The 13,108-nt window shown below is 44.7% G+C and overlaps 1 protein-coding gene across 1 annotated transcript in view; it reads right to left on the bottom strand.

Annotated features, from left to right (window-relative positions):
• Positions 1 to 13,108, bottom strand: part of ENTPD3 (ectonucleoside triphosphate diphosphohydrolase 3) — a 72,015-nt gene that overhangs the window by 45,013 nt on the left and 13,894 nt on the right. Inside the window, exon 2 of the mRNA XM_089776607.1 lies at positions 4,365 to 4,498. The gene's annotated coding sequence lies outside the window, so the exon portion shown is untranslated. The remainder of the gene's footprint in view (positions 1 to 4,364; positions 4,499 to 13,108) is intronic.

Here is a 13,108-nt window from a genome sequence, read left to right as displayed (position 1 = left end):
CCCAGAGTCAAAGTAATTAATTACTCTCCAGTGCTTCCTGGGGCTCTAAATTGAGGCGGCACATCCACATTAAGGGTGCATCTATACTGCACCATAACTCAAAATAAGATACATAATTTGAACGATGCAAATTACTTATTTTGATGTTATTTTGAAATTGCTTATTTTGTCATTTGGTGCTGCCTACTCAGCACCAAATTTCAAAATAAAACACTATTCTGAAATGTCCCTTATTCCTCATAGAATGAGGTTTACAGGGACATTGGAATAGCAATCTCTAAATAACGGGCTTGCTGTGAAGACATGGGCAATGCTATTTGAAATAGCATTGCAGTGTAGATGTACCCAAAGGGAGCTTGCCTCAGACTAATTTCGAGGCTTTCCTGTAATATGGACATGCTATTTCAAAATAGTTATTTCGGGAGTTTTCAAAATAAGTTATTTAGAAATAATTTCCTAGCGTAGACATGCTCAAAAAGGCATCTTTTAAAAACTGGAAGTCAAACCACACTGAGGACAAGAAAGGAGCATAAACTCTGGCAAGTGAATTTTAAATGTATAATTAGGTTGACCAAAGAATTTGAAGAGCAACTTGCAAAAGACACAAAAACGAACAGCAAAATATGTGTGAAGTACAGCAGAAGCAGGAAACCTGTCAGTCACTGCAGCCACTGAGACTATGTCTACACTACAGAGATTTTTCGGAAAAATAGCCATTTTTCCGAAAAAACTCATGAGCTACATCTACATTGGCACCCCTTTCCAGAAAAGGGATGCTAATAAGACAAGTCAGAATTGCAAATCCGCGGGGGATTTAAATATCCCCTGTGGCATTTGCATTTACATGGCTGCTGCTTTTTTCCGGCTTGGGGATAAGCCGGAGAAAAGCGCCAGTCTAGATGCGATTCTCCGGAAAATAAGCCCTTTTCCGGAGGGTTTCTTATTCAAGTAGGAATAAGAAATCCTCCGGAAAAGGGCTTATTTTCCAGAGAATCACGTCTAGACTGGCGCTTTTCTCCGGCTTATCCCCAAGCCGGAAAAAAGCGGCAGCCATGTAAGTGCAAATGCCGCGGGGGATATTTAAATCCCCCGCGGATTTGCAATTCCGACTCGTCTCATTAGCATCCCTTTTCCGGAAAGGGGTGCCAATGTAGACGTAGCCATGGAGCATCCACATCAAAAGAACAGAGGGTTTTTTCTGGCATAGGTATTCCTCATTCTAGGAGGAAGAACGCTTTTTTGCGAAAGATCTCTTTTGCAAAAAGGCGTGTGGGGAGAGGGAAGAAGGGTTTTTTGCGTGGAAAGAGGAAAAAGCATAGGTGCCCTGGTGGCCATTCTGTCCATAGCAATCAAAGCTTATTTTCGAGAGAACATCCATGCAGTCTGGATGCTTTCACAAAAGCGCACCACTTTTTCAATGCACTTTTGCAGTGTGGACACGCTCTTGTGCAAGACGTTTTTGCGGAAGATCTCTTCTGATAAAAGCTTCTTGCGTAAGAAGCCTGCGGTCTAGACGTAGCCTGAATGATCCAGCTGCTAAAGGAGCAGGCAAGGAAAACAAGGCCTTTGTGGAGAAGCTACATTAATTCTTTGCATTGGTGTACAGAGGATGTGAGGGTGATTTTCACCTCTGAGCCCTCCTTTTTAGATGACCAGTCTGAGGAACGGTCCCAGATTGAAGTATCAGTAGAGAAGTGTTTGGAACGTATTGATAGGTTAAACAGTAATAAATCACCAGGACCACATGGTTTTCACCCTCCACCCCTAGTTCTGAAGGAATTCAGATATGAAATTGCACAGCTACTAACTTGGTACATAACTTACAATTTAAATCAACATTTGCACCAGATGTGTGGATGATAGCTAAAGTAATGTCAATTTTTTAAAAAGGCTCCAGAGGCAATCCTTCTAATTACTGGCTGGTAAATCTAATTTCAGTAACAGGAAAATTGGTTGAAACCATAGCCAAGCACAGAATGATCAGACACATAGATCAACATATGTTGGGTAGGAGTCAATGCAGATTTTGTAGAGGGCAATCATGCCTCACAAGTCTCTTAGGGTATGTCTACACTACCCCGCTAGTTCGAACTAGCGGGGTAATGTAGGCATACCGCAGTTGCAAATGAAGCCAGGGATTTGAATTTCCCGGGCTTCATTTGCATAAGCCGGGCGCCGCCATTTTTAAATCCCGGCTGGTTCGAACCCCGTGCCGCGCGGCACGAACTAGGTAGTTCGGACTAGGCTTCCTAGTCCGAACTACCATTACTCCTCGTGGAATGAGGAGTAATGGTAGTTCGACTAGGAAGCCTAGTCCGAACTACCTAGTTCGTGCCGCGTGTAGCCGCGCGGCACGGGGTTCGAACCAGCCGGGATTTAAAAATGGCGGCGCCCGGCTTATGCAAATGAAGCCCGGGAAATTCAAATCCCGGGCTTCATTTGCAAGTGCGGTATGCCTACATTACCCTCCTAGTTCGAATTAGGAGGGTAGTGTAGACCTACCCTTAGAATTCCTTGAGAGTGTCAACAAGCATATTCACAAGGATGATCCAGTGGATATTATGTACTTGGACATCAGAAAGTATTTGACAAGGTCCCACACAAAAGGCCCTTAAGCAAAAAGCCAATCATGAGATAAGGTCCTCTCATGAATCAGTAACTCGTTAAAAGATTGGAAACAAGGGGTAGGAGTAAATGGTCCATTTTCACAAGGTCATCGGGTAAATATTGACAAACAGTAAGGTCTCCCTAGGATATGTACTAAGAGTAATGCTGTTCAACTTGTTCACAAACAATTTGAAAAAAGGGGGTAAACTGTGAAGTGCAGTGGGGCCACTGGGAAACATGGGGGGGCTGTCTCCACAGACAGAAGGGGTAGGGATGGGGCTAGTCTCCCCCCAGTCAGGAGTCCCAGGTCCCTTGGAATAAATCACCACAACCCAAGGCAGTCGCATGAAGTGAGGGCTTCAGCTGGTAGGGATTTAAACATACAAAAGCTGACCTCAAAGAATTACAAAGGGATCTCATAAAACTGGGTGACTGGGCACCACAGTGGAAGATGAATTCAATAGTGGTAAATGCAAAATAAGGCCTAATGGAAAAAACCCAAAACATCTATAAAAAATAGGTTCTAAATTAACTTTTATCACTCAAGAAAGCCACTGTTGATCATTCTGTGAAAACTTCTGCTCAGCATGAATCAGCTACAACCGTCCTGGGGTCCAGCAACACGAAAAGGTCCAGAACTCCCACCCCATCATCGGTGTGCCTGGTTCTGTGCATATGTAACCTCTTTCTCCGTGATTCTCTCTTTTGGGGCAATACAGGTGTGCAATTCTACTATGCATGTCTAAGCAGAGAGCTGAGGGGGTATTTTCTAAATATGCAGGATGACAACACCACACATTTTAACATTCTGTATAACAGTGGAAGAACTGGGATGCTGCATTTAAATGGCATAGTATTGTACTATATTAGCATTCTGGAGACTTGGTATTCGGCAAATTGTAGACACAGGGATCTACAAAGCTGCTCACGGCACCAGGTCATAAGGATCATTGTTCCAATAATATAATTCTGAAAAATGAGAATTATAGTTTTAAAAATAGGAATAGTCATAGCACATGATATATTAATTCATTCTAAGTTGTTTGTCATGGGAAATTATGAGAAGTCATATCCATATCCTTTATTTTACAAGCAAAGAGGTCTGAAACCATTTTATATTATCTAATAGTTTAAAACTACTTTAAAGTCCATATTTTGCTACAGTGAGAATGTACAGAGCTCAGTTTTAAGAAATTCCTAGCAGACTGCTCAGTAGCAGGCTGCCCCCAAGACAGAGACCACAAATGAAACTTACAGGTCACAGGTTTTGTCCTGGGCACCATGGCCATGTAAGACACAGCTTTGGGCAGCACAGTCCAATGGATAGAACTTTGTACACCAGGAATCTATTCCTGACACTGACTTACTATATGTTATTGGTCAAGTCACTTCTCTGCTTTGTGCCTTTCCCTCAAACCCTTGATCCATTTAGACCAGCAGTTCTCAAACTGTCCTTTTTTCACTTAAGAGCTCCAGTTGGGCAGCTGGGGCTGTACAGAAGGGCTGTGCACTCCCAGGAGATGGGGTGGGGTGGGGGTAGGATAAAGGAGACAACCAGAGACCCGCTGCCCCAGGGCTGACAGCCAGAGCTCCCACCCAGACTTCTCTCCACCCCAATCCCTCACCCAGAGGCAGCAGCAGGACTCTAGCTGTCAGCCCAGGGTCAAGAGCAGCAGTTCAGAAATAGCACTTGCAATAGGGTGCTAAGTCTGCTGTGAAAAGTGATATTGGAAAATATAATTTTTTACATTACGTACCTCCTTTACTTCTGTGCTGCTGCTGGCACAGCACTGCCTTCACAGCTGCATGCCTGGTTAGCACCAGCTGCTGCTCTCTCATCTGCCTTCAGAGCTGGGCAGTGGTATATGTACTTGGGGTAGGGCATAAGCAACTATCAACACAAAGAAGAGAAACACTGTCAAATACATTGAGAACCACTGCTTCAGACCGTAAGCTCTTTGAGGAAAGAGTTATCTCTTAGGCTGTGTCTAGACTACATGCCTCTGTTGTCAGAGGCATGTAGATTAGACACATAGGCAAAGGCAAATGAAGCCGCGATTTAAATGATCGCGGCTTCATTTACATTTACATGGCTGCCACGCTGAGCCGACAAACAGCTGATCAGCTAGTCTGGACGCGGGACGAGGTTTACCGGGGCTGCCAACAAAGGGCTTTGATGTCAGCAGGGGAGTGTCCAGACTAGTGCGCTGAGCGGACAAACAGCTGATCAGCTGTTTGTCGGCTCAGCGCGGCAGCCATGTAAATGTAAATGAAGCTGCGATCATTTAAATCGCGGCTTCATTTGCCAAAACAACAAATCTACATGGCTCCGTCGACGGAGCCATGTAGTTTAGACATACCCTTATTGTGCATATGCAAGGTACCTGGTCTTGGTTGGGGCCACAATTTAGCACTGCGAACAAAAATCCATTAATAAAATGAATAATAAATAATAATCCCAAAAGTGGATTCCATGTAAGCCAACCTTTGTGCATGTGAAAAGCGTAGCTGACTTCAGGAAGGTTGTGTGAGAACAAGCAAAAGATTATCAATATAGAAACATTGATCAAATGTCAATGTCTTCTGAGCTATTTCACTTGCCAATAACATCGCTGACTATAGTGGTTTATATTTAGCTTTAGGTTTTTAAACTTTAGCTAACGCTGGATAGAAAATCCTGGACCAAAACACTGTACTTGCGGAGTAGCCAGAGCGAGTTGCTTGTACATTTTCCTGAAATGTACAAGCAACTCACTCTGGCTACTCCGCAAATAGTACATGTTCTAACATTTTACTGTTCGTTTCTCTGCCCCTGCCTCAGGCTCTTTCTTCACCACCTCATCGGGCTGCACTGTAATGCCACCCAGTTTTCTGTTGATTAAAAAAGCATTTCCAGCTACCAAATCTACAAGGGATTAATCTTTTGCTTAACTAGTTCAACAGTGGTCCATTTGTTAGAACATTTTTAAACAGTTTTGTTTAATCAGCTTTATTGTCCAAATAAATTCTAGACTTGCACACAGTAACTCTGTGTTCAAAAATAGAGGGGGGTTTTCTGAATGCACTGCATAATTCCTTTATAAACTCCTAGTACATTTATCTGAAATCATAATTATAGCTACTTTACAGCATGTTAACACTTGCCTTTCTTAGGTTTAGAACATTAATTTCTCTATTATAATGCCGAAAACATTGTTGCTGTTGGTCCTTAGTAAGTCCCAAATCTACACGTATACCTGTAAGCAAGATTATTAATTATTATTCTTATCCTTTATATAGTGCCTTCCCTTCATGACTATATACCTACAACATTGAGACACGGGCAACTCTGACATGAAAAACAGCATCCATGTGGTACAAAGCACAACAGTAGCAAAGAAAGAATATTTGGCCAAAGAAATCAGGACAAACTCTCCTATTCTTGCAAATAATGCCACTGGGTTTTTGTTTTTTTCCCTGCTGATGCAGCATAACTGGTATCTTGATTTAGAACAGGGGTGGGTAAGAGGCAGCCTGTGGGCTGGATTTGGCCCACCAAGCCTTTTGATCTGGCCTGCAGCCTGCCCCACCAGGAGCCTGAAGCAGGCTCTCTGCTTGTAGCAGCCCCAGGCTGCTCAAAACGGCTGGCTGTTCCTTCTAGGTGCTGTATATCCTGAATGTGTGCTGCCCCCTCCCCCAGATCAATCATTGCAGCTCCCATTGGCCAGAAACTGGCCAATTGAAGTTGTGATGATTGGGCTGGGGGTGTGAACAGTGAGCAAGGTCCCCCCTTCACCAGTGCAGTGTAGAAAGTTGACTGCCATTTTGAACAGCCTGGCGCTGCGACAGGCAGAGCCTGCCTGAGAGTCCAGTTGGGCTGGTAGCCAGGTGCTGCCTAGGTAAGCACCTCCTGGCTAGAGCCTGCAGCTGGCACCCCAGCCCCTTGTGCTCCCCAACTCCCTGCCCCAGGTCACTACCCCCTACTGCTCCACCTCCCAAACACTCTGCATCCTTTTAACCCAGGTCACAGCTCCCTCCCAGACTCTGCACCCCTTCCAAAAGCCCCTCCCCCTGGCCAGAATCTGCTCCTGCACCCTTACTCCCTCCTGGACCCTGCATCCTAAGCCCCTGCCTCAGACCACAACTCCCCCACCCCCTCACCCAAACTCCCTCTCAGACCACACGCCCCCTCCTATACCCTAAGTTCCCTTCTGCACCCAACTTCCGTCCCAGACCCCGCATCCCTCCATAGAAGTCCAGCCCTTAACTACTTGCCAAAATCTTGGAGTGGCCCCCATTACAATTATTGCATTCGATCTATTACCTTTATGTCCTCCACAGTGGTTGCACAGACAGACCTTCTAGTACCATCATAAAGTCATAGAACTGGAAAGTCAGTAACCACATGAATGCACTTCCATTTTTACTTTTGCAAAAGTAAGCACTCTCTGAACTCAGAATGAACTAAAAAGTACTGAGATAGTGCCAAGAAATTCTTAGCATGAATTTGAATGGGATGAAATAAGAAATATGAGAAGCGACAACATGAGAGAGCTTTGCTTAGAAAAAAACTGTCTCTTTTGAAAGAGTCTGAAGTATCTGAATATAAATCTGAATTATGAGAGTAGTCATGGAAATGTTGAAACATTGTAGCACTAGGGTTGTTTCTTACCAAATATACTGATTTCATATGAAATCCAGTGTGCTGATTCTTGAATCCAGAATCAGAAAAGTAATCCATAAATTGTTTGAGTATCACTGTAAATACACAGAAAATGACAAAAACATTCATCCACATAGAGGAAAGAGGAGAGTTGGTAGGTCTCTGGACAATGTGCTAGGTCCTGTTTTCACTACCAGCCAGATCGATGGGGGCAGCAATCAATCCACTGCGGGGGGGGGGGTCACTTTAGCATGTGGAACATAGATGTGATAAGTCAACCACCAATCACCTTTCCGCACCTCAATGAGAAGTGCAAGGAGAGTCGAGGGGAGAGAATCTCCCGTTGATACACCACAGTGAAAAGACACCATGTTAAGTAGATCTAAGTACATCAACTCCAGCTATGCTACTCAAATAGCTCAAGTTGTAGATCAATCTCCCCCTGTAGTGTGGACCTGCCCCTAGGTAGGCAGGAGGAGGCTGCAAGAGGGCTGGATGGGCCCCGTAGATCCTAATAAATCAAATCTTCCATAATGAGTTCCATACAAGAAGTGCAAAAACCCCCTATATTAATGAATTTAACCTAAACACCATTCTCTGAAGTCAATATTATCCAGAGCTGGGTGGAAAACTTAGGTATGTTTTACAAAAAGATAAAAACAAAATGAACGATTTTTGAATTTTCTCTTTTTTAATCTCTCCTTTTAAATTCAACTCTCTCATTTAAAAAATAATCCCCCTCATTTATGGTTTTAAAATAAGGGGGAGGGAATACAAAATTGAAAGGAAATGGTTTTTTCCCTCACTCTCTCACTGTACTTTTTCCACCTTTCCTCTTTTTCTGTAAAAAAGACGGTAGGGGAAAAAGAAGAAAATGTGCTATTTCCCACAATTTTGAAATGAAAACTTATACGTCTATTAATTATTTTTGTAGACATGTTTCATTTTGAAATTGTAGCAACAATGAAACCTTTGAATCAAAATGAATTTTTTCCATCTAAGTGTCATTGGTCTCAAGCTTCTATTTTTCACTGAAAAAAATGTCAGCCAATTCTAGTCTTATTCCCACTTTACAGATGGGGAACAGACACAAAAGTTAACTCAACTGAGCAGGTGTGTGATCTGCCTCAGGTCACAGGAAATCAGTGGCAAAACAAAATTCAGAGACGGGATTCTCTTGATTGCACTGGCCCCTTTACAGATCATTCACTGCAGAACGTGTATGCTCCATAACTCACATCTTTTATGAAAATGACTTCCATGATCTCTGTCTAATATACAGAGAGGAGTCCACATTCTAGGAGAAACCACATTGTGCATCTAGGTTTCATCAGGACATGTATCTCTGACAATCAGGGTCGAGATACCCTCTGGGGAGATGGAAGATGAGACCTCCAAAATAAGTAGTTAAACCAGCTGATGGTACACTGTTATTTCACTGTAAGAGTATATCAAGTAAGGTCCTTTATGAAAGCTTATAATGCACTGAAACTTAATAATCCTGATGTGTCTATATAGAAAATTGTAGCTAACTCTGGTGTGACTTCAGCAGCATCTCAAAACAGGGTGGTGAAGCTATCAGACAGGGAAGAGCTACCAACAACAAACTTGGGAACAGCTTAAAACTGAAAAAGAAAATGCCAGTCTTGGGAAACTAAGGCTACATCTATACAACAACAGAAAGTTGACTTACGCTACACAACTCCAGCTATGTGAATAATGTAGCTGGAGTCGATGTACTCAAATCGAGTTACTGCAGACTATACTGCAGGTGGTCAATGGGAGAAACTTTCCCATTGATTTCCCTTATTCTTCTCATCTGGCATAGAGTAATAGGGTCAATGGGAGAGTGATCTGCTGTTGATTTGGTGGCTCTTAACTAGATCCGCTAAATTGACCACCAATTGATTGATCACAGAGTGTCAATCTGAGCTGTAGCGTAGCGGTAGCCTAAGCAAGGAGGGTGTTGCCCCCACTTGCACATCTATAGTGAGTAAAGAAAAAAACTGCAAAATTATGTTAGCCAACTTAGATCATCATAAAGCCTTGCAGTTATTAAATCGCTTGTGCGTGCATGCTTGGCTTGTTATGGCAGCACTCTGTGCCCTCACCAGAAGTGCTTATCTCAACTGCATTGTCCGGGTGGAGCATTGTGGGATGGCTCCTCCTGAAAGGCAGTAACAGTTGATGAAAGCACAGAGCAACACTGACACTGCATCAACCTAATTACATTATGCACGACTGCAGCACTCGGGGAGGTGGCATTATTAAATAAGTGCAGTGAGGCACTTACATTGGCAGGAACCACATTTCAGTGTTGACACTTGTACAGCTTACATTCACCTAATCCTACAGTGTAGACCAGGCGTGGAAATGGACAGGATCTGAAGTCAAGATTCTGACTGAGGTCCCAAGGGAGCCAGCTGAGGTCATTCAATTAGGGTGAACGGCAAAGAATGGGTCTGCCAAGAACAGGGAGTTTTACTCCAAAAGGAGCTGTCTACAAAGCACTTTTTTGTGCAAAAACCTCTTGTGCAAAAGGGAAAGGAAGAAGAAATGCAAATGAGAGTGTGACATACAAATCAGCGTTCCATTTGCATTTCCTCTTGCGGAAGAGGATCGTAGTTTAGACATAGCCAGGGAGAGTATGTGTGGCACAAGAGATGAGAGAAAGTGTATGACAGTGACTGTGTGCATGTGTGGCACAGAGGCAGTGTGGCACAAACTGGATGTGAGCGGCAGTGACACAAAATGTGTGCACACTGGCTGCTGCTGGGTAAATTTCTGAGAAACCACACACTGTCTCTTTAAGACGGGGAAAGCTGTCCTGCTTTGTCATCTCCAGTTTCCCCCCTTCCCTGCTCTGCAGAGATGGGCTATGGGGGGAGATGTGTGTGTGTGAGAGAGAGTACGCACATGAGCAGGAGCACTGAAATCTTAAAAACAGTGCACTGCCTCTTAAGACAGGCACTCCTGAGTCACTTACCATCTATGATTCAGATTGGAGCAGCTCCACTGTTCAGCTCCACTGTGCGTCTCCCTGATTTTGCCCATCCCTGTACTAAACAGTTTGTCACAAATATTAAAGAGATATACAGGCAGTCCCCGGGTTACGTACAAGATAGGGACTGTAGGTTTGTTCTTACGTTGAATCTGTATGTAAGTCGGAACTGGCTCCAGATTCAGCCGCTGCTGAAACTGATCAGTTTCAACAGTGGCTGAATATGGACGCCAGTTCTGACTTACATACAGATTCAACTTAAGAACCCCAGGCATCCCCAAGTCAGCTGCTGCTGAAACTGATCAGCGGCTGATTCCAGGAAGCCCCGTGCAGGGGCTTCCTGTAGTCAGCCACTGGTCAGTTTCAGCAGCGGCTGACTTGGGGACGCCTGGGGCACAGCAGCTGGGGTGCTGCCGGGTTGGTCCCATAGCGCCCAGAGTGACGCTATGGGACCAACCGGCAGCGCCCCGGCTGCTGTACCACCGCCGTGGCTGTCCTGCTGCCCTCGGGCTCCGCGGCTTTGCTCTGCTTTGCTCCCCGTCCCCCTGGTCTGCAGACCAGGGGGACGGGGAGCAAAGCGGCGGAACATGCGGGCAGCCCAGATGCGTCTGGGCTGTCCGCCGCCCGCGTGCTCCGGGGCTTTGCTCTGCTTTGCTCCCCGTCTGGGCTGCCCGCTGCCCGTGTGTTCCGTCGCTTTGCTTCCTCTCCCTAGTCTGCTGGAGACCAGGGAGAGGGCCCCGTTCGTAAGTGCGGATCCGACATAAGTGCGGATCCGACATAAGTTCGTAAGTGTGGATCCGACTCGGGGACTGCCTGTATAGACAATTAAATTGTTTTACCTAAGATTTAAATAGTAATGGGCCCTTTGATTTCCTAATCAATAGCTATAGGACAGGAACTGTCTGTTTGCGTGGCTAATATCTAACAAGGTATATAAATAAACCCACATAATTAGGTTTCCACTTCAACATTTTATCCTAATTACTATTTACATACTTTTCTAACATGTCTCCACAAGCTGACTCTGGGTCAGTTAGCTTTCAGGATGCTTAACCGTTTCTTCCTCATGTGTCATACTTGGCATAAGATTGTGATATAGCAATTGTTTTATGGTCATATTATAATCAACTAATGTCACAAAGATCAGCCAGAACTCCAGCGAAAATCTCAAGTCAGAAGGCTTTCTATGAATGCTGGACCCCCTCTATAGCTTGTGATATAATGAGAAACAGTTTTAAGGCAATACATAATCCTTATGGCTGCATCTAGAACTGGCAAGTTTTTCTGCAAAAGCAGCTGCTTTTGTGGAAAAACTTGCCAGCTGTCTACACTGGCCGCTTGAATTTCCACAAGAACACTGACTTCCTACTGTCTGAAATCAGTGCTTCTTGCAGAAATACTATGCTGCTCCCGTTCGGGTAAAAGTCCTTTTGCGCAAAGATTTTGCGCAAAAGGGCCAGTGTAGACAGCTCAGATTTGTTTTGCGCAAAAAAGCCCCAATCGCGAAAATGGCGATTGGGGCTTTTTTGTGGAAAAGCGCGTCTAGATTGCACAGACGTTTTTCCGCAAAAAGTGCTTTTGCGGAAAAGCGTCCATGCCAATCTAGACGCTCTTTTCCGCAAATGCTTTTAACGGAAAACTTTTTAATGGAAGGGTTGTTCATTTTACCCTGCAAAGAGTAACTAGGCTGCTGAGACTTGAGGCTTGTGTATAGGCTACTGGTGTCAGGGAACTATACCATATGACACTCCCACAGTTACAAGGCAGGCAATGACAGAACCTCTTACTGTCTTAGTGGGCCCATATATCATCATAGTATGTTAGTGTCACATTTGACAGGCCACATGTGATCATGTAGTTAAAATCTACATTGAAATGTGTACATGTGGAGGTGGCAGAGTGAAGATAGTGCGCAAAGCTTCCAGCCTGGCATGTCCAGCTTTGTGATCAGTTAACTGTGCAGCCTGAGTGTTCTCTGAGGGTTGGTATTCTATGGAGTTAGCTGGGGTTTTTATCTATTTTTTCTAGTTGCTTCCTTAATACTCTGAAGTCTGTCTTTGGTATTATTTCTGATCTTTCATCTTGGTTCTTCATGCTGTATTGTGGGAGCAATAGCTAGATCATGAATTGCATTTCCAGGTTGTAAAGCTGAAAGGGGCCAATAAAATGAGCTATTTGTACGCTAAATAGCATGCATAGCAAGGCGACTTGATTTATACTTTATTAATAGGTAGCAAGTCTCATAGGCTGGGAGAAGCTGCGCCTCCCCCAGTCAGGTGTGGCCCTGCGCATGCTCTGCCCTGCCCAATCTGCCCCACTTCTGTGGCTCCTCTCAGTCCCCCTATGCTCTATCCAGGACTGGGGAAACTGGAGCCACCCATGCCTGCCTTTCCCATGCTCCAGAGGGAAGGTAGCTGAGGCTGCCTGCCTTCCTTGTGCTCTAGCGTTGGGTAGGTTGCAGTCTCATGCCATCTGCTCTCCCCACGCTCCTCGGGGGCTTGGGAGTGCTTCGGATGGGGCTCGGGGCTGATGGCCATGTTGGGGAGCGGGGCTCTGGGCTCCAGTGGGGAATGGAAGGGGTAGGGCTTCAGATGGAAGGGTCAGGCCAGGGGACTAGCCTCCCCCAGCCAGGGGTTCACCTGCCACCCATGACTATTACAACTATTCTCATCTACAGCTTTTCCTCCTCTCTCAGCTCATGAACCAACATATTAAAAGTTCTGAGCTTGGTGTTTTTAACTTATCAGTATCACATAGAAAATAGTGTGACTGTGTTAAATGTACAGCTTGTATGCAAAGAGCTGAACTAAACTAATAGCTAGCAGATGTATTTCAAAGTGCATTTAAAAGGCAGGGTT

This window comes from Pelodiscus sinensis, chromosome 2 (genome assembly GCF_052426305.1).
Source record: "Pelodiscus sinensis isolate ZL-2025 chromosome 2, ASM5242630v1, whole genome shotgun sequence".
Classification (NCBI taxonomy): Eukaryota; Metazoa; Chordata; order Testudines; family Trionychidae; genus Pelodiscus; species Pelodiscus sinensis.
This window is presented reverse-complemented; position numbering and strand designations above follow the sequence as displayed.